This window comes from Miscanthus floridulus, chromosome 13 (genome assembly GCF_019320115.1).
Source record: "Miscanthus floridulus cultivar M001 chromosome 13, ASM1932011v1, whole genome shotgun sequence".
In the NCBI taxonomy this organism is placed as follows: domain Eukaryota; kingdom Viridiplantae; phylum Streptophyta; class Magnoliopsida; order Poales; family Poaceae; genus Miscanthus; species Miscanthus floridulus.
The window spans coordinates 50,309,549-50,331,214 of record NC_089592.1 but is presented as its reverse complement, the minus strand read 5'-3'; the positions used below and the strand labels follow the sequence as shown (position 1 = coordinate 50,331,214).

The 21,666-nt window shown below is 47.6% G+C and overlaps 1 pseudogene; it reads left to right on the top strand.

The window, feature by feature from the left end:
* Window positions 1–4,114: 4,114 nt before the first annotated feature.
* LOC136500917 (signal recognition particle 19 kDa protein-like) lies at window positions 4,115–21,376 on the top strand (annotated as a pseudogene).
* Window positions 21,377–21,666: the final 290 nt, after the last annotated feature.

The following is a 21,666-nucleotide window of genomic DNA, read 5'->3' as shown; positions in this document are numbered from 1 at the left end:
AACTCGGCCCTCTCGGCCAAGTCCCAGTACTGACCGGACATGGCCTGTCAGGGTCCGATCACTGGCCAAGCCAGGGTCCGGTCCTGACAGTTTCCTCCTTTTCTTTTTCTAACATTTCAACCACTTCACCCTTGCTTTCAAGTTGCTAACCACCATGTGTATAACCCATGCGCATATGTGTTACCATTTTTTTCAAGCATTTTCAAGGGTTAATTTGTTAGCGCACTAGGTCCTAATGCATATGCAATTATGACTTCACCTAGTGGCACTCAATAACCACTTAGCCAAGGATTTTCCCTTTTAATAGTACGGCTATCGATCCTAAATACACTCAGACCCTTTATGGTGTCTTGAGTGCCAAAATAAAAACATATTTGATACATTTGTCTTGATCAACATTTGGTTTTTTGTTTTTCTCTTTCTTCTTTTTCAAGTTGGAGCATTTGATCATCTCTTTTGGTCATCACCACCACCTTGATCACCATCATCTAGCTCCATTGCTTGGATGTACCAACCTAGCTCATATTCACACTTAATGACATAGGTTAGTACATATGTTTCATCAATTATCCAAAATCGAACTCAGCTTTCATTTGTCCAGAAAAATAGAAGTAAAAATAGCACTCCATGTCAACTGTCATCTCCTGTCCTGTTCTTGTTGCCTTCCGTGGCCTTTCTACATGGTTGCTGCTGCCTGTGCCTGACCATTGACCATGGGCTTGGTTGGTTCTCTTCTCAGCTAGGTTGCATCGTATCTGGACAACCAGCCCAGTGTTACCCAGGCTGTGGCCATGCAAGGCATGCTTGTTTGGTTGCCTTCTTCGGCAGAGCCTGGATGCAGTGGGAAGTTGTTTGGTTGGCTTGATCTGCGCTCATACCTGCATCACTGCTCTCTCGCGCGTACGCGCACACGGCTCACGCGAGCTAGGCTGCGAGGAAACGAATTCCAAATCCATTTTTCGGGAGCCAAGCTCCGGCGCCTTGGCTGCATGCCCAGGGGTAGGCTCAAGGACGAGTGCAGGGAACCAAACACTGTGAACCTACATCCTAGGAGACAAGGACGGCTGCATCAGGGTAACCAAACAAGCCCCATATAACCCACAATTGCAGAGACGTGAGGAGAGGAGACGAACAGAATAGTAAGCACCAAGTGGTTGTTTGTTTCAAAATTGATTGGGCTAATCCAGTTGTCCAAAAAAATATATCATGGGACATCTTATAGAATGGGGAAAAACTATATAACAGAAGAAACAAACAAGGAAAAAAATCACATAACAATGGAAATAAAATAAAAGTAAGAAATAAAAGGAAATACTAATTAAATGTAAATCAATGGAAGGAAAAAGTAAATTAAAATATAATAAGGAACAACGTATGAAAAAGAACTTAATAAAAACATATACAACTACTAGAACAACCTAATATATACATAGAACATGTCACGATATACGTGAATACTTAAAGATCATCTTAGAACATCATATTTATATGGCAAAAATTGCTACAAGGCACTGAAAGTGACCTCTCTATGTTAGCGGGCATGTAAAATAGAGCAGTTTGCTGATGGACACTCTTATTCTTGCCAAATTTAATGTTGGACATTGCGGCTAATAAAATATTAATTTTTTTGTTTCTGACCAGAGAGAACCGTAGTAAAATGTGCTTTTTGCCTTGGCACTTTCTTCTTCCTCACTCCCTTCTCTGATCACCATCTGCCTGGGCTCCCCTGCGCCGCCCCGCTGGGCGTAGACGCGAGCAGCCTCGCCGGAGCTCACGGCCAACGCGGCTAGGGAGGCCTCGGTTGGGGCGGACGGGCGCGGCTCGCGCGGTGGGGCTCCTCCTCAGCGGCGAGTAGTGGCGGAAGGGCAGGCCTAGGCCTCGGCGTACCCGGGACGGCCCACAGCTTGCCTCACGGTGGCCCAAGGGGAAATAATAAATAAAACGAATAGATACTAAAAAGAAAATAAAGAAAAAAGAAGAAGGAAAGGGAAAAAAAAGATAAATCCGAACGTGTGGAGATGCTAATAACTGCTCGGCACTGCCCGACGTGACAGAGACCTACGCGGCGGCGTGATAGCTTGCAGCCTGTTCGTTTGGTCGCAAACGATCGTAAATTTTTAGCCAGAACAGTATTTTTCTCTCACACCAAACCAACCAATAATAATAATTCATGATCATATACGATTGTATCAGCACCAGCTGTGATAGGCAGTCATGATTCAATGCCTCGACGAACGTGCTGCTGTTGCGCTGCGCGAGGTGACATGCGCCTGTTACGCATTGAAATCGACCCAATAAAATAAGGCAAAATCGGCCATGGGAATGTGCCCTTTGCTAAAAACAACTAAAAAATATGCCTTAGTCAAAAGACATAAAAAATCATAGGTAATATGCTACTGGACACTCAACTCATTATTTTATTTGGTTTTAATGGACAGCCACGCAAAATGACGGATATGCCCTTGCCTCTTTATCCCTTTAGTTCAAAACGGGTCGGGAATTTAGGAGCCCGTGTGTCGGTGCGTGCGGCTGCCCTCAACTTGCTCGCACGGAAAAATAGAGAACGGAGGGAGAAGTGTGAGCTGCTAGTTCTGGCTTGGGAACGGCTTGGCTGATCGAGTGGTCAGTGCAGGCGGTCAGAGTTCGAGTCATGAGGGGGCTCAATCTTTATTTGTGGTTTCGGCCGCAGCGACCAGGGCAAAAAAACTCCCTCGTCCGCCCTACATCCAAAACACAGGTCTTTGGCCAGCTTATCTCACGGAGCTGCGGTGCCGCTGTGTATAGATGGGGCAGAGGTTCAGGAGTTTTCTCGATCTACGTGAGAAGATCCTCTTAAGCCGGAATACCCGGAGGCTGTCTAGCACGATGTTGATCTGCTCGTGATGAATAAGTAGCACAGAGAAAGAGAGAAATTTGCCCAGGTGCAGATGGGTGTAGGGAGGTGCTAGCTGCTGTGCTTATGTAGAAGTAAGTGGAGAAGGAATAATTGATAGAGGTATATGTTTGCTGCTTGCTTGTAGTGCTTAGTTTGGACCATTTTGGTCAGTTGCTTCCATCGATTTAGATGGTAAGAGAATGGAAAATTGATTCTGGCTAGATGGCTAAAAAATAGAATAATGATCAAACAAAGTGGATGTGAACTGATTCTTTTCCTGCTAGTGAATTGGATCTGAACATGTTTTATGCTATTAATGATCCTATTACAAAATTTACTGAAATGTCTCACGTATAAATATTGGGTGTCCTGTCGTTTTCTTGCATTGTCTTCAAATTGACATGGGCGTTCAGCTGCAAAGATGCAGTGTCTTATCTGAATTTTGGTCTCTGCTGTGATATCTCGTTGCTTTGGGACCAAAACGGGTGCAGCATAGCATATGTTCTCTTTAGAGACTAATAATTTACGGAGTTTGGTCCCCACCTAGATCATTGTTATGATAATGTATATTCCAATGCTTTTTTCTCCAAATTTTAGCAATTTTGCACTATCATCTTTCTAGATTCTAGATCACTGAGTTTGATCCCGAGAAAATAGGAATCTGAATTTGACTTCTTGTGTACCTGAAAAGTGCTGTGTACCTATCATCTTGCAGATTCAAAAACTCCAATGGCCTTAACTATTGCACCTCAATGTACTGTTTGGTCCATTCCTACCTCCAATTTACTCTTATGTTCTTTTTAGATTTGATTTCAAAGATGCATGATTTGACATGAATCTGACCTGGTAGGGAGCATATCACCTGTTCTCTCATAATGCTGGATTGCTAATATGAAACATGATACCTATTTGAGTATGCTGAATTTGAGGCTGGAACCTATTTCATTATTCTCTTGCCAAGAAGTGATATTTACTCAACTTGCTAAGAAATTATTCGGAAACTAATGCCAAATTATAAAGCTAGTAAAAAAATAGTGCATATACTATTTGGAAAGAGAAGTATAATACTACTGTAGACAGTCAGTAGCAGCTGTGTTGCCCAAGTGTGGCACTGTGGCAGCTGCTGTGGATCACTCACTGTGCACTTTTGTTTCTGCTGTGGGCTGGCCCATGCAGCTTTCCTTCTCCTTCCTGGGCCACTGCAAGCATGCAATTTTGTATTACAAGAGTCACAATTCAGAAATTTCCCGTTGATCCTTGCTTTGCATATTGACTTACATCTGCTTTGCAAGGCTTCTCAGTCATAGATCTCACTCCTCGATTGTATCGGAGGTGAAAGGATTTGCTAACTAATGAGCACCACATCTGGTCATGTTCATTATTAATCCATGCCGGCCTTATTAGCACACAGTGTGGGCTTAAATTTCTTGGCAATAGATGGCCATGTGCATTCTAGCAACTGAGACAGATCTTGGTTTTTGGTTTCATGCGCTGCTCATTATTCTGCATCTAGCAATGCATAACTGATGGGAAAGAACTAAAGATATATTAACCTGGACATTCTTTTTGTTTCCTTACTGTCTAGTAGTATCATTGCATAGTATCATATTTCTGTTTCCTTGCATAGTATCATATTTCTATTCCTTGCATAGTATCATTTTCCAGATTTGTCACTGTTCCTGATTATGAATCCAAATACTATTGTCATGTCACTGGAACTGATATTGAACTTTTTGTCTACCAGGCTTGAGTGTGCAGGAGGTCTAAGGTTAGTCTTCACATATATATCAACGTCACTAGATAACCTAGAGTGCTTGTAACTTCTATGAGAGATTTATGCTTCTACCAGTTCAAACTCTATTTTGTCTTGATCAAGACTGAAAGGATGTTGCTATTTTTTATTGATCAAGGCTCTATTTTTGTTTGCTACTTGTCTGCTACTTCTCCCTCATTTCAGTCCCTTGCTTTTTATGCATGTAGATAAATGTTTACTGTCAAGTTGCTGTCAAACAAGTGACCTTGATTTGCTGTCAAACAAGTGTTTACGTCAAGTTGCTAATGTTTTCATTCCTGGCTGAAACGAATGGGTCTCATGTTGTAGAGTTCTGATTCCTGAGCCAGATCCATTGGTGACCAGGTTTTAGTGAACCACCAGCATCCACTTGATCCGGCCCAGGAAGAGAAACCAGCCTTGTTTTCAACCTGGAACTACCGAACAAGGCCTAAAACCTCGCTCCCCCTTTGATTTTGTGCCACGTGACAGGATCTGTTCTGCGGTGGCGACGCCGAACACCACGCGGATGGACGGCGGCGGCGGCGACCTGCGGAGCACCATCAAGAAGTGGAACGTCATCTACCCTGTCTACCTCAACTCCAAGAAGACGGTCGCCGAGGGCCGCCGCATCGCCGCCGCCAAGGCCTGCCCGGACCCCACCTGCATCGAGATCGCTGACTGCTGTTCGCACCTCAAGATCCCCCACGCCATCGAGGTGCCCGCCCTGATTCCTTCTCCGATTGTTTCCTTTTCCAGTTCAGGATTGACAGTATCGTTTGTTTGCACATCTGACTGATGGGCCAATTGTTGCTATGCGTAGTTGGATAAGGCGTACCCAAGGGATTTCTTCCAGGTGGGGAGGGTCAGGGTGCAGCTCAAGAAAGATGACGGCTCCCCGTCAATCCTGCTATTAAAACAAGTAAGTGCCCGAACTGCATACTTGCTTTCACCTAAGCCGAATTTAGAATGGGACTGCATACATATTATACTCTATTCTGAAGAATGTGTTCAAGAAATCATGAATTGCTAGCGATTCATCTGGGAAGAATAAGTATGCAAGCGTTTCCTTCGCGTAAATATCATATAGTTTTTGCTTATTGATGATCGCATCTAGGAAGGAAGGTGGCAAACTGGTACTGGTAGTGGGTTGTGGTTAAGCCTGGGAATAAGTTGTGGCCCACCCCTAATCCAACCTTGACCCTATTTTTTTAGACGGGATGGCCCAATCCTGGTCCAATCCACTGGTCAGCTTTATATCCTAATCCAACTTGGCCCCTTAAGAATGAATCTCACTCCTATCCTGATCCTAATTAAATCCTAGGGCCAGATCCGTTACTATTTGCACAACTCATCGCTTGGGCCCTACGCAGGCTACAGCTTGCACGCTTGCATGTACACAGAAATACAATGCTTGCACGTTTGCATGTACACAGAACATTTGCACGTCTAAATCCTGGCAGAAGTAGCTTGCTGGATGTGTTTCATAGTACACAGAAGTAGCTAAAAGGATTAATTAATTAGCTAAAAAGGATTAATTAGGATTGAGCATGAATCAACATGCTAAAACAAAATTACAAATTTCTAGCCATACGATCTGGATGAATCCAACAAGAACAATAAAAGTTGATTATTATGACTTGCAGACATTATGCAAAGGTTCAGTGATCAGTGAGCCTGCGCCGCACATCAGAGATCAATGAGCTCTTGCTAGCGACAACAATCTGCCATGAACCCACAATCTGCAAAGACACCAAGCACAAAACTCATAAACTTGTTACTTCGAAAGATCAATGGACTTGGGATGTCAACTGCAGCTATGCTAGAACTTCATGCTTCATCAACTTTATGACTAGGCAGAGGCACTAATGGATAAGTCTCATGTGTGGCTGGTCTTTGTGGGGCTGTGCTGTTCACATGGTCCTTGTGGTTGTTTTTCTGTTTTTAGGACAACATCTTAGACTAGAGGACAACATCTTAGAGGACAGCATCTTAGACTAGAGGACAGCATCTTAGCTAGGACAGCATATTAGCATCTTAGACTAGCATCTTGGCATATGTTTGGCTGACTAGCAGCCTATAAATATGTAACCCCAACCTCTCAGGTTGATATGACATTTGTGTGAGTTTGTGTGAGAAATAGACAAGAAAATTGTCCCAACTCCTAGTGTCATCCTCTCTCGATGAGAGTAAGAATTCTCCTACTACCAAGAGTGAGAATTCAGCGACTAACAAGTGGTATTAGAGCCGTATTATCCTGTAGCCTGAGCATCTCCTGCTCATCTTCTCTCCCAGCCACACAACAGCCCCAGCTGCGAGCAGCAGCTCCGGCCGCTCCTGCTCACTCCTCCCCCGTGCAGACAAGCAGCAGTTCGTCTGAAGCAGCCCTCTCCCCACGCAGCAGCCCCCCGGTAGCGCGTCATGTCCGGAGGGCAGTCTCAGCGCTCAGTCGCCTCGAGCACACGGCGTCGGCAGGAGGCCGAACTTGCCGCGGCAGAGGAACGCGAGCGAGCAGCAGCAGAGACTGCTGCAGCGGCGGAGCTGGCAGCAGCCAGAGCGGAGGCGGAAGCAGCGGCGGCGGCGAATGCAGCGCGTGCGGCGGCAGCAGAGGTCGAGGCTCTGCGCGGCAGCATCGGCAGCTCCATTTCCACTGACGACACTACCGACGCGGACCTCGAGCTGTTAGAGAGGGAGGCAGCGCGAGCGCGGGCGGCGCAGTGGGCAGCCACGCACGCCCACGAGCGTGGCAGCAGCCCAGACAGGCGCGGACGCGCTGGCGGCGCTCCTAGAGGAGGCGCACACGACGGTGGCGCTCCTGAGGCAGCCGCGCATGCCCACGAGTGCGGCGGCAGCCCAGACAGGCGCGGAAGCACTGGAGGCGCTCCTGGAGGAGGCGTGCACGGCGGCGGTGCTCCTAGAGGAGGCGTGCACGGCAATGGTGGTGGACAGGTCGATGGAGAGCACGGCCTTCACAGGCAGCGTGGCTCTCTCTCTCCGGATTGGTACCGTGGTTACCACGGGCTCCAGGCTGTTATCAAGGACGTCGGTCCCGGCGGTGGGTGGCCTACCCTCACCAAGACCAACTACGTCGAGTGGGCTGCGGTGATGAGAGTAAAGCTCCAGGTGCGGCACATATGGGAGGCAGTCCGGTACGGCGACGTCGACTACGACCTAGATCGATGGGCGCTGGATGCTCTCATCGCTGTAGTCCCGCCCGAGATGCAGTTCTCGCTTACCAGCAAGCGGACTGCCAAGGAGGCTTGGGACGTCATCGCTGCGGCACGCATCGACAGTGACCGCGCTCGCAAGTCCACACTGCAGGCACTTCACAAGAAGTGGGAGAACCTGGCCTTCAAGCCAGGTGAGGACGTTGATGACTTTGCTCTCCGTCTCAACACTCTGTTGCAGAAGATGGTGCAGTTCGGCGATGACACTTATAGCGAGGAGAGAGCTGTCGAAAAGCTCTTCCGCTGCGTCCCCGAGAAGTACAAGCAGATGGCTCACTCGATCGAGTCTCTGCTGGATCTCTCCACGATGTCGATCGAGGAGGCGATAGGTCGCCTCAAGGTCGTCGATAGCGATGAGCCACAGTCCTTCTCGGGGCCCATCACCACTGGCAGGAAGCTCCTTCTCACTCGGGAGCAGTGGCTTGCCAGCCAAGGTGACCGGAGGAAGGGGGAGCCTTCTTCCACGACAGGCGCCGCAGGCGTGGCAAGCCACGCAAGGCACGTAGAGACGCCCAAGTCGGGGAGCGAGGACGTGCCGAGGGTGATGCCCACGGAGGCGCCTAGGGCAGCGCCACCGGTAGGCACAAGCCGGCACGAGACGACACCTGCCACACTGTGGCCAGCTTGGCCATTGGGCCAAGGACTATCGACAGCTATGACGCGGCTAGGCCCACATCGCACAGGCGGAGGAGGAGGAGCCGGCTCTGTTCATGGCACATGCCAGCATCGAGCTACCTCCAGCGGCACCGGCCACAGCGGCTCTCCTCCACCTCGACGAGCCAAAAGCACATGCCCTCCTCGGCGACAGCTCCAGCAACGACAAGACTAACGAGTGGTGCCTCGACACCGGCGCCACCCATCATATGATCGGTCGACAGGAGTTCTTCACCGAGCTTGACTCTAGCGTCCGAGGCTCCGTCAAGTTTGGGGATGCCTCCGGCATGGAGATCAAGGGCGTGGGCTCCATCATCTTCACCACCATGTCTGGTGAGCACAGGCTGCTCACCGGAGTCTACTACATCCCCTCGTTGAGGAACTCCATCATCAGCTTGGGACAGCTGGATGAGAATGGTTCACGCGTGGTGGTTGAGGATGGAGTCATGAGGATTTGGGATCATCGTCGTCGCCTTCTTGCCAAGGTATCTAGAAGCGCAAATCGACTCCACGTCCTTAACATGTAGGTGGCACAACCCCTCTGTCTCGCTGCTCATCGAGACGACGAGGCGTGGCAGTGGCACGAGCGTTTCGGGCACCTTCACTTTGAGGCCCTGAAGCGGCTTAGTGCCACGGAGATGGTGTGAGGCCTGCCGTGCCTCGACCATGTGGAGCAGCTCTGCGACGTCTGCATGTTGACGAAGTAGAGGCGACTCCCCTTTCCACAGTGGGCTAGCTTTTGAGCCAAGGAGAGGCTCGAGCTTGTGCACGGGGACTTGTGTGGCCCAGTGACACCGGCCACACTGAGAGGACGATGCTACTTCCTATTGCTCATCGACGACCTCTCCTGCTACATGTGGGTGATGGTCCTCGGCAGCAAGGGAGAGGCTGCGGACGCCATCAGGCGCGCGCAGGCTGCTGCGGAGGCAGAGTGCGGCCGCAAGCTGCACGTGCTGGCACCGACAACGGCGGCGAATTCACGGCAGCTGAATTCATGTCATACTGCACTGACGAGGGCATTCAGCGCCACTACTCCGCGCCATATAGCCTGCAGCAGAACGGCGTCGTCGAGCGGTGCAACTAGACGGTTGTGGGGATGGCTTGGGCCCTCCTCAAGCAGAGGGGGATGCCGGCTGTCTTCTGGGGAGAGGCGGTGGTGACGGCCGTCTACATCCTCAACTGCTCGCCTACCAAAGTGCTCGACGGTAGGACGCCGTGCGAGGCTTGGCATGGGCGTAAGCCGGCGGTCTCCCACTTGTGGGTCTTTGGCTGCCTCGCATTCGCCAAGGAGCTTAGCCACATCAGCAAGCTCGACGATAGGAGCACTCCTAGAGTGTTCATCGGCTACGCGGACGGCTCGAAGGCATACCGCATCCTCGACCCGAAGACACAGCGTGTGCGCATGGCGCGCAACGTTGTGTTCGACGAAGGGCGAGGATGGGCGTGGGACAAGGCGGTGGACGATGGCTCGGCTCCGACGTATGATGACTTCACTGTCGAGTACGTCCACTTCGAGGGAGCTGGGGGAGTAGGCGGCTCTTCTTTGGCGAGCACGTCTACCCCAGTCCCTGAGCCTCCACCGACCCCGGCGCCTGCTACTCCGACAACACCACGCTCTCCAGCCAGGACCTCGGCTGCGATGAGTTCTTCACCGGCTCCACCACAGCTGGCAACGCCATGCACTCTAGCATCGACAGGCACCTCTCTAGGCATGTCTACTCTAGCTCGTGTCGAGCACAGCCCGGTTGAGCTCGCTACTCTGCTCTCTCACGATGAGGAGCGCATCGATGCATACCACGACGATGAGCCATTGCGGTACCGTATGATGGAGAACATTCTCGGTGACCAGCCGGTGTCGGGACCGGTGCCTCATGACCTGGAGGCACAGTTGCACCTTGCGTGTGACAACGGCGAGCCTCAGTCATATGCAGAGGCCGAGAGACACGCGGCATGGTGCGCCGCGATGCAGTTGGAGATGGATGCGGTTGAGAAGAACCGCACCTGGGAGCTTGCTGACCTTCCTCGTGGTCATCGTGCGATCACCCTTAAGTGGGTGTACAAGCTGAAGAGGGATGAAGCCGGTGCCATCGTCAAGCACAAGGCTCGCTTGGTGGCACGAGGTTTCATGCAACAGGAGGGGGTCGACTTCGACGACGCCTTTGCTCCCATGGCACGGATGGAGTCCGTGCGACTCCTCCTTGCACTAGCTACCCTGGAGGGCTAGCGTGTTCATCACATGGATGTCAAGTCGGCGTTCCTTAATGACGACTTGAAGGAGGAGGTCTATGTGCACTAGCCGCCGGGATTTGCAATCCCTAGCAAGGAGGGCAAGGTACTCCACCTGCGCAAGGCCCTCTATGGCTTGTGGCAGGCACCGAGGGTGTAGAATGCCAAGTTGGATTCCACGCTAAAGGGGATGGGCTTTGAGCAAAGCCCGCACGAGGCGGCCATCTACCAACGGGGCAATGGAGGAAATGCCCTACTGGTGGGTGTCTACGTCGACGACTTGGTGATCACCGGCACCAAGGATGCGGAGGTGGCGGCATTCAAGGAAGAGATGAAGGCCACCTTCTAGATGAGTGACCTAGGGCCTCTCTCCTTCTACCTAGGAATCGAGGTGCACCAGGATGACTCTGGGATCACACTTCGATAGACCGCCTACGCCAAGCGCATCGTTGAGCTAGCTGGGCTCACCGACTGCAACCCAGCTCTCACTCCGATGGAGGAGAGGCTGAAGCTGAGCCGCGACAACACGACGGAGGAGGTGGATGCTACGCAGTACCAGCGTCTTGTGGGGAGCCTTCGCTACCTTGCCCACACACGGCCGGACTTGGCATTCTCCGTCAGCTACATTAGTCGGTTCATGCAGCGACCAATGACGGAGCACCAGCAGGCTGTGAAGAGGATCATCCGCTATGTTGTGGGGACTCTCGACCATGGCCTCTACTACCCGAGGTGCCCTAGGGCGGCACACTTCGTCGGGTACAGCAACAGCGACCATGTTGGCGACATCGACACCAGCAAGAGCACGAGCGGGATCCTCTTCTTCCTCGGCAAGTGCCTCGTTAGCTGGCAGTCGGTCAAGCAGCAGGTGGTGGCCCTATCTAGCTATGAGGCCAAGTACATAGCGGCCTCCACCACTTTGACTCAGGCGCTCTGGCTCACTCGACTGCTTGGTGATCTCCTCGGTAGAGACACTAGAGCGGTGGAGCCCAGGGTGGACAGCAAGTCTGCTTTGGCCCTGGCAAAGAACCCCGTGTTCCACGAATGCAGCAAGCACATCCGGGTGAGGTATCACTTCATCCAAGGCTATTTGGAGGAAGGGAGCATCAAGGCGAGCTACATCAACACCAAGGACCAGCTTGCGGACCTGCTCACCAAGTCCCTTAGGAGGATCAAGTTCCTTGAGCTCTGCTCCAGGAGCAGGATGGTTCAACTCTCCCACAAGACGACGCATAAGACTTAGGGGGAGAATGATGGATAAGTCTCATGTGTGGCTGGTCTTTATGGGGCTGTGCTGTTCACATGGTCCTTGTGGCTATTTTTCTATTTTTAGGACACCATCTTAGACTAGAGGACATCATCTTAGAGGATAGCATCTTAGACTAGAGGACAGCATCTTAGCTAGGATAGCATATTAGCATCTTAGACTAGCATCTTGGCATATGCTTGGCTGGCTAGCAGCCTATAAATATGTAACCCCAACCCCTCAGGTTGGTATGGCATTTGTATGAGAAATAGACAAGAAAATTGCCCCAACTCATAGTGTCATCCTCTCTCGATGAGAGTAAGAATTCTCCTACTACCAAGAGTGAGAATTCAGCGACTAACAGGCACCAGTGAAAAAAAAGAACTTCATGCTTCATGTGCATAGTGGTAGTAGGTACTGTGCTACAGCTATAGTTTCAAATCCATGTCAACTCATAATAAAATTTCCCAGGCATCAATCAATATATGTAAATGTGGAAAGTGGGTGGTGTGTTCCTTTAACTATATAGGACCTAACTTGATAAGGGCTCACTCAAATTTGAGCCAGCTGAGCCAATTTCAGTTTCATGCTTCAATAACTCAAAATTATAAAGATGTGCCCGTTGAGATTCGTAGGACTCAATCGAGTCAAGTTCACCAGATCGGGTATGCAGTAATAGGAATACATGTACACCGTGAGGTAGGGGTACATGTTCTTGAATCCCAGTAGTTAGAAATCCTAGTATACGATCTACAAAGAGGTAGAGAGAAGGGGAGTGAGAGGTTGCAGACCATCGAAGGCCGTAGTGGTCGAAGCCGTCGGAGTGGTGGAAGCGCCGATCGGGATCTCGTTCGCTAATGCCATCTGCGCGCCGACAGCGACGTTCAGTGAAGAGAGGAGTCGGTGCAGTGACGTCCTTGGCGGCGGCGTATGCGTCGGGGTGGCGTTGCCGGCATCGGTGGTGCTTCCCGTCGCTGGCAGCGCCCCTTCTCAAGATCGGGTTAGGGTTAGGATGTCGGTGGGGTGACTGGCGGCGCGATGAACCTCGTACTACGAGCCCCGACCCCCACCTTTCCTTTATAGCGCTGTGCGACGGGGGCCCACCAACCATGTAGGGTTGGGCGCCCCCGATCTGGGCGCGAGAACAAGGCCCAAAGGCCGTTGAGCCTAATGGCGTGGGAGATCAATCCAACATTCTCTCCCTTGATCTCTCATCACTGTCTTCGTTCTTTAATTCTTACTCAAAACTTTCGATTCATATTTTTCTTACTTCCATCCTATTTCATCACAGATTAGTGCATATAACTGTCCCATCGTCACAGCAATTAGTGCCGTTAGACTAACAGCCATAATACACTTCTCCATTTTTGAAATGTAAACTTTCTTTTGGGCCCTTCGTATGTTCAGGAATCATAGGCTTTCCCTTAAACCCATACCGGCTACGTGTTCTCTGAACACGTTGGGTGGTAAGCCCTTTGTGAGTGGATCCGCGAGCATTTTCTCTGTACTTATATGCTCAAGATTTATTATATGATCCCGAACTTTATCTTTCACAACATAGTACTTTATGTCAATGTGTTTGGCAGCACCACTTGATCTATTGTTGTGAGCATACTGTACCGCTGGTTTGTTATCACAATACATCCTTAGTGGTTCATTTATATTATCAATCACTTTCAATCCGGGTATGAATTTCTTCAGCCAATTCACCTGCCCCGTTGCCTCATAGCATGCTACAAACTTGGCATACATTGTCGAGGATGTAGTTATGGTTTGTTTAGAGTTTTTCCACGATATAGCCCCTCCTGCGAGAGTAAATACATATCCTGACGTGGATTTTCTTTCTTCTCCCGCATAATCAGAATCTGAATACCCCTCTATCTATAGGGAATCAGATCTTCTATATGTAATCATGAGGCCTTTCATACCCTACAAATAACGTAGGACTTTCTTCACTAATTTTTAATGTTCAATTCCTGGATTCTTTTGATATCTGCCAAGTAACCCGATAACAAAAGCTAAGTCAGGGCGTGTACACACTTGAGCCTATTATAAACTTCCAACAGCTGAAGCATATGGTACCGCTTTCATTCGGTCAATTTCATATTGGTTCTTGGGACACTGATGTTCCCCAAATCTATCACCCTTGACTATAGGTGTAGGTGAAGGACTACACGCATGCATACTAAATTTCTTTAGGACCTTTTCTATGTATGCCTTTTGCGATAATCCGAGAACCCCCTTTCTTCTGTCTCGGTGAATCTCTATTCCCAAAACGAATGAGGCCTCACTGAGATCTTTCATATCAAAGTTTGAGGATAAGAATGTCTTTGTTTCCATTAGTAGATTGATATCACTACTAGCAAGCAAGATATCATCCACATACAAAATTAGGAATATGTACTTTCCATTCTTGAACTTTGCATAAACGCAATTGTTCTCAACATTTTCTTTAAACCCAAAACCTTTTATCATTCTATCAAACTTCAAATACCACTGTCTTGAAGCTTGCTTCAATCCGTAGATTGATTTCTTCAGGCGGCATCCCATATTTTCCTTTCCTTTTACGACAAAACCTTTCAGTTGTGCCATATAAACATTTTCTTCCAAATTCCCGTTTAGGAAAGTCGTCTTTACATCCATTTGATGTAACTCCAAATTATAGTGGGCTACAAGTGCCATTATAATTCTGAAGGAATCTTTACATGAGACTGGAGAAAATGTCTCATTGTAATCAATCCCTTCTCTTTGCGTGAAGCCTTTCGCCACAAGTCACGCTTTAAATCTTTCTATATTCCCTTGGGAGTCATATTTCGTTTTGTAGACCCATTTACAACCTACTACTTTGGCTCCTTTAGGAATATTTTCTAAGTCCCAAACTTTATTGGTACTCATTGATTTCAATTCATCTTCCATGGCCTTAAGCCACTTTGATGAGTGGTCATTTCTCATGGCTTCTTCAAATGAGGTGGGATCATCCCCCATCTGAAATTCTTCTGTTTCATAAACTTCATAGTCATCAGTAATAGCTGATCTTCTTATTCTTTGAGACCTTCTAGGTGCCAATGGCACTTGTTCCACATTGGGATGTTGTTGTTCTTCCTCATGTGCAACATTTGGTTCTATAGGTTCCTCAAGGATAGGTTTCTCAAGGACTGGTTTCTCATGTTCATTCATTGTCGCCACGGGAGAACTTGCAACAGGTGTTGGCACTACAGTGTCCTGCACTGTTGGTGCAATAGCAGCAGGTAGCGTGAAGAATGGTTCTTCAACCATCGGAGTGGGTACATGTACCAACTTTTCCTGTAGGTTGATTTCTCATGCTACCATGCTCCCCCTAATCATGTTATCCTCCAAAAACACAGCGTGTCTTGTTTCTACAAACTTCGTATGCCTGTCAGGACAATAGAAGCGATATCCTTTCGATCTTTTTGGATAGCCAATAAAATGGCAGCTGACTGTCTTGGAGTCTAACTTTTCTATGTTTGGGTTAAACACTTTTGCCTCGGCTGGACAGCCCCACACATGCAAATGGTTGAGTGAGGGTTCCCTTCCTGTCCACAATTCATATGGTGTTTTAGGCACCGACTTGCTTGGTACATGATTTAGTATATGAATGGCGGTTTTCAGTGCCTCCATCCATAAATTAATCGGTAATGTGGAGTAACTTATCATGCTTCTTATCATATCCATTAAGGTACGATTACGTCTTTCAGCCACTTCATTCTGCTGAGGCTCCCCCGGTGTGGAGTACTGAGCAACTATGCTATTTTCCTGTAGAAACTTTGCAAACGGTCCAGGAATTTGGCCATATGGGGTATGTCGCCCATAGTACTCTCCACCTCAGTTTGATCGTACTATCTTGATTTTCTTATTGTGTTGATTTTTAACTTCAGCTTTAAATATTTTGAATTTATCCAATGCTTCCGATCTTTCTTTAATTGGATAAATATTGCCATAACGAGAGTAGTCGTCTGTAAATGTTATAAACGAATCATAACCATCCACACTTTTCACAGGAAAAGGACCACATATGTCTGTGTGGATTATTTCTAAAATTCTTGTGCTTCGTTTGGCATCTTTCTTAATTTTCTTGACATACTTTCCTTTGATACAATCAACACATTGTTCTAAATCTGAAAATTCTAAGTGTGGGAGAATTGATTCCTTAACCAATCGTTCTATTCTCCACCTCGAAATATGGCCCAAGCGATAATGCCATAATTTTGAAGAGACATAATCAATTCTCTTTCGCTTCTTAGTTACATTCACAGATGGGGAATCATTCACATTCTCATCGCATACATTGTTCGCATTCTTAGCAAGAGATAATAAATAAAGCTTGTCTTGTCGGAAGATAAGACCAACACATTTATCATCAACTAGTATCTTACACTTGCCACCACCAAAGTGGCAATCAATTCCATCATCATCAAGTTTCGAAACGCTTATCAAATTTCTACGCAAAGAGGGAACATAAAGTACTTCTTTAAGTCTAAGTACAAAACCATTATTTAATTATAAAGAAAAGACTCCAATGGCTTCAATATTGGCTTGCACTACATTTGCAACTTTAATCGTTCTTTCTCCTCTTTGCAAGGTTCTCGTCCCACTTAACCCCTGTAAGGAATTTGCAACATGAGTAGTTGCTCCTGAATCAACCCACCAATTGGATTTATCATAACATAAATACAGGGATTCATCTACAAATATAATAAATTCATCACCTTTCTTTAGCAGAGATTTCAGGAAGTCTGGACAATCCCTCTTGTAGTGTCCCTTCTTGAAGCAGCGCTTGCACTGATCTTTTTCAGCTCCAACATACTGCTGATTCTCAGAATCCTGGGGTTTCTTTCCCTGTGAATTGGAGGAAGAGGCCTTATCCCACTTAGGTTTCCCTTGTGGTTTAGAATTTTTGCCATTAAAGTTCTTTCTTTTGTTATCCTTCACAAAATGAGCGGATTCACCCTATGAGAACTTTATCCTCTCCTCTTCTTGAGCACACATTGAGATGAGTCTTTCTATGCCCCATCTTTCAGGCTGCATATTGTAATTCACAATGAATGTGTCATATTCTTTTGGCAAAGAAGCAAAAATCAAATGAATTAGAAAATCCTCCTCCTTCAAATTCATTTCCTTTAGCTTAGATAACGTAGTGTTCATCTTCAAAATGTGCTCTCTTATGCTACCACCAGTGAATTTCTCATTCACAAGCTTCTTAATCAGTGAACTTGCTGTGGCCTTGGTAGACCCAGTAAACTGACTCTTGATTTTCTCAAGATATTCTTTGGCAGTAGCACATTCAGGGATTGAGCCCCTTATCTGTTCTTCTATGGTGGCCTTGGCCACCAACAGGCACTTGCGGTTGGAGAGAGTCCATTGCCTATGTTCAAGGTCATATTTCATTCTTATTTCAGCATGATCACGCTTTCGAGCAGCGAAATCAGCGTCAGATTCATTTTCACCTCTCACTGGGTCCTCTGGCTTAGTAGGACACGGTGAGGTGATGGCAAAATCGACCTCTCCCAACACAAGTTCCAATTCATACTTCTTCCACCACACACGGTGATTGGTCCCATTGAGTGTCGGGATGTTGGCAATGTTCACAATGCATTTGCCTCCTGAAATCACACCAGATTAAGTAAGAAACATTTATACATAAAATTTCATGCTTTAACTCAACGTTGGTCAAATTAAAACTTATAATTCATCTATGCAAACATTTTACATCACCGTTGGGCAGAAGTAAAATTAATGCATAATTTCTCATGTATCAAAATTATAATATTGTTATTAACAACGTTGGTTAGAAAATAACAACATCATAATCTCATCAAAATTATCAGAAATTCATCACTTCTCTTAAAATTAAATTATCCCGTTGGTTCAAATTTAATCAAAGAGAACAATAATTATCATGCACAGCGGAAACATTAATAATCTTTCATATTATTATTTTCCAGAAGCACGGAGTACTTTACTGTTTTCTGGCAAAATATCGTTGGATAAAATTTACACAGAAAAAATTGTATTAAAATCATTCAAATTTATCAAAAAATATGCATTAAAATTGCTCCTGGAAAATAATAACAAAAATTTCTTTTCACTTCAGCCCAGCGCGGCCCAGCTCGCCCATGTGCGCGGCCCGGCCAGCAGCGCGCGCTGCAGCGGCCCAAGACGGCCCAACGTCCGCGCGCACGCTGTCCCGCGCGATCCCCCCGCGCCCAGGCCGCAACCTGGGCCTGGGCCGGAAATTCGGCCTTGCGCGCTCTCCCGCCTGGGCCGCGACGCTGGCCCGCGCATCTAGCGCCGTTCATCCCCATCGGATGGTTGTCCGTTTCCATCGTGGGATCAAAACGCGTCGGCCACCGAAAAAACCGAAACCCTAACTCATTTTCTTTCCTCCCCCTCGCCTCTCCCAGCCGATTCTAGAGTGAGGGAGCAACAGCGGTGGAGTCCACGGTGGCCAGAGGAAATCGGCGCCACCGCGGGCCCCTTCGCCGGCGGGCGTGCTCGCCCGTGGCTGAGCACGTCGCCGTCGAGTGGCCTCGCGGTGGTGCCCTGCACCCGCGCGCCATGAGGGTGGCCTCGGCTTCATCCCGCATGCCGGTGCGGGTACAGGGAAGTACCGCACGGCGGCGGTCTCTTCCTCTCGACGAGGGCCAACGGCTCGTTCTTTGTCCCACACGGTGGCGATGCCGCCGGCGGGATGAGGGCCCAGGTAGGACCCCATTCTTGATTCATGTTAGGGTTAGGGTTAGGTTGACCGATTTGAAATCGGTTCGATTTGATTTCTTTCTTTCGCCCGATTCGAAAACGAATGTCTATGTTCTTATTTCTATTTCCTTTTTCCCGATCTGCATCAGATCGGTCAGTTTCATTTCATTTCTTACCCCGATCTGGTTTCTTCTCTAACCTAGCTCCGGTACCATTGTTGAGATTCGTAGGACTCAATCGAGTCAAGTTCACCAGATCGGGTACGCAGTAATAGGAATACATGTACACCGTGAGGTAGGGGTACATGTTCTTGAATCCCAGTAGTTAGAAATCCTAGTATACGATCTACAAAGAGGCAGAGAGAAGGGGAGTGAGAGGTTGCAGACCATCGAAGGCCGTAGTGGTCGAAGCCGTCGGAGTGGTGGAAGCGCCGGTCGGGATCTCGTTCGCTGATGCCATCTGCGCGCCGACAGCGACGTTCGGTGAAGAGAGGAGTCGGTGCAGTGACGTCCTTGGCGGCGGCGTATGCGTCGGGGTGGCGTTGCCGGCGTCGGTGGTGCGTTCCGTCGCTGGCAGCGCCCCTTCTCAAGATCGGGTTAGGGTTAGGATGTCGGTGGGGTGACTGGCGGCGTGGTGAACCTCGTACTGCGAGCCCCGGCCCCCACCTTTCCTTTATAGCGCTATGCGACGGGGGTCCACCAACCATGTAGGGTTGGGCGCCCCCGATCTGGGTGCGAGAACAAGGCCCAAAGGCCGTTGGGCCTAATGGCGTGGGAGATCAATCCAACAGTGCACCCATATGCCAAGTTGAGCTTTTTCAGTTGGGGGCATAGAAAAAAATTTCAGATAATTGTTTTCAGGCTTTAACTAATACATATAGCAGAAAATGTAATAATGACTTCTCTGAATAAATGCACAAAAGTTTAAACCACAAAAGTTTGCACCTGAACTATCTTGTAGAGACATGGACACTGCCCTGGGCTTCATCAGGGGCTTAGAACTGAACCAGAAAGCATGGCCAGGCAACCAGCAGGGGCTTAAAACTGAACTTCAAGAACATTTTGAAAACACTAGATAATATATATTCTGTGTAATTTAGCATTATTTGCTGATTATTCTTAGTGTATAATCCATCCAAAATTCCCCTGCATCAGCATGTAAAACTAATGACTCTTGCAATATCCATATTACTACTTAACATGTGGTGTTTGTATATGTTCCCTTGTGTTTCTAAATTTCTGTTTAAAACTCTCTGAAATTCACTAAACATTCAATGCAAATCTCAATTGGGCAGAACGCAGATTTTACCTATATGGTGTTTGTATATCAGCAGACTGTTCTAGTTCATTATGAATGGCTTGCTATATCAGCAGACTGTTCTAGTTCATTATGTATATCAGCAGACTGTTCAAGTTCGTACTTTTGAGTGAAGAACCCGGCCATTATATGTAGCATCCATTATATATTAAAATAAAATGGACCAACAATGCAAGAAGAAATCTGTACCAACCAAGGTGATGGCTCCCTGGCAGCCGGCCTCTCTGGAGCGGTAGGATCGATCGGACAGTGAGGCACAACTGGCAGCGGAGGTGTGGGCGTAGGAGTACCTTGGACTTCTTGCTCTTGGAGGACGAGGGCTTCTTCTTCTTGGAAAGCGCGGGCGCGGAGACCTCGGCTAGCTTGGTGGTGAAGAGGCGCGCTGGAGGACGGATCTTGGCGACGGATGGAGAAGCGATGGGGCCCGAGGAACTGATGCCCTCAAGCTCCTAATATTGCTGTACTGCTGTGCGAACAATCAGTAGATCAGTCTTTGTTTATGGCGGATTGGTGGAATGTTTTTTCATTACCTGTGTTTATGGCGACTTAGCTACATCTATCTTCTATCGCCTAGAGGGGGTTTATGCTGAGCTGAATAGAGGTGTTTAAGGACTACAAGAAAGACTTTAAGGGCTTGCACTGATATGATGCTTTATTCCAAATTGCACACCTTGAAATTTGATGCCATATTTATTTTGCTTTAGCATGTCCTTTTTTCTTTTCATTTTGTAAAAATGAAGTATGAAACTCTGCAGCTTCCAGTTCTAGATGTGGGAGTCCACCATTAGTTAATTTATTTATGGGCTTCCCATATTACAGAGAAGCAGCTGATGATCCAAATAGCAGAGCTAGTTCCCAAGCATCACGGAAGGACAAAGAAGCAGGAATCAGCGCCCAGTTCTTCAGCCGGTGGCAGTTCGAAGAACACAAAAGGCGGGAAAAAGAAAAAGTGATGGAAAGAAAAAGTGATGGCATTATCATTTTGTGTGTTTTTTTTGTTTTCTGTTCGTCCTCATACTAAATTTCTGTGGAAGTTGTCTTTCTGAGGCCTGAAAATCATTGTGACTTTTGGTGGGATTTTTACCCTGCTAGTGAATTGGATCTGAACTTGTTTTATGCTATTAATGATCTTATTACAAAATTTACTGAAATGTCTCACGTATAAATATTGGGTGTCCTGTCGTTTTCTTGCATTGTCTTCAAATTGACATGGGCGTTCAGGCTGCAAAGATGCAGTGTCTTATTGGCCGTCATATGTTGGCTTGTGTCTTATTCACATGGTGCTTCTATGATGGCCATCATTGGATTTTGACTGGTGCCATTGGCGATGTGCTAGCAATAGCAATCTGTCTTATGGTTTTTATGGTCGATAAGCCGGCTGATGATGTTTGTGAGAAAAAAATATTGTATCATGGCTGATAAGCTAGGCTGATAAGTTCAAGCGAACTATATATGTTAGTAAGTTGAAGTTCAGCAGTTGTATAATCCTAAAGTTTACAACTGCTGAACTGGTGCCATTGGCCATCACTGGATTTTTTTTCCCTGCAGTTTGTCTCTGCTGTGATATCTCTTTGCTTTGGGACCAAAACAGGTGCAACATAGCATATGTTCCTAGATCATTGTTATGATAATGTAT